The sequence below is a fragment of the Cucurbita pepo genome, chromosome LG13 (assembly GCF_002806865.2).
Source record: "Cucurbita pepo subsp. pepo cultivar mu-cu-16 chromosome LG13, ASM280686v2, whole genome shotgun sequence".
NCBI classification, from domain to species: Eukaryota; Viridiplantae; Streptophyta; class Magnoliopsida; order Cucurbitales; family Cucurbitaceae; genus Cucurbita; species Cucurbita pepo.
The window spans coordinates 3,378,263-3,379,124 of NC_036650.1; positions in this window are offsets into that span (position 1 = coordinate 3,378,263).

An 862-nucleotide genomic window follows, 5' to 3' on the forward strand; every position below is an offset into this window, starting at 1 on the left:
AATAATAATAATAATAATAATAATAATAATAATAAAAACAATACATGGGAAGAGAAGAAGATAAAAACAATACATGGAAGGAGGAGAAGATTAGATTTGGACATAGTAAAGAAAAATAATATATATGTGAAATAGAATAAACTGCTGAACAGAATTGAATTAAACGATTTAGAGAATTAAACGATTTAGAAAATTAAATAATTTAGATATGGGAGTAGACTGTTTAAAGAATTAAACAATTTAGATGATTTAGATATGGGAGTGAGTTAAACTTCTCGGAAGAAAGTTATAAAAGAATTATAGAATTAAATTCATTGAAAAAATTGATTAAAAGAGTATTGAAGAAATTGATTAAAAAAGTTAGATTTAAATTGCTTAAAATAACTATTAGAGTTAAAAGAAAAAAAACAAAAAACAAAAGAGAAATTTTAGGAAAGAAAAAAAAATTAGAACTGTTTGAAAATTGCAAGTACTATTCAGGTGGCACTCGCACGGTAAACAGAATTAAAATATAACATAAAGTTAGAGAATGAGAATGGAAGATATGAGAACGTACGGTTCAGGTGGCACCGTAAACAGAATTAAAATATAACATAAACTTAGAGAATGAGAATGGAAGATATGAGAAATTATTATATTTGTATCTATATGATATAAAATTAAATGTTGAACTATCCAAGCCGCTTGAAATATTAATAATCTTGACATATCTTTAATTTAAGTTTTAAGTTTTATTATTCTATATAATTTAGAAACAATGAAAACATGGAACTCGATTTTTATTGAGGCCGTTTAGGTATTTTATACTGTTAGTTGGATTATTAATTAAAATGTGAAATACTAACAAAAGGTGACGAACGAT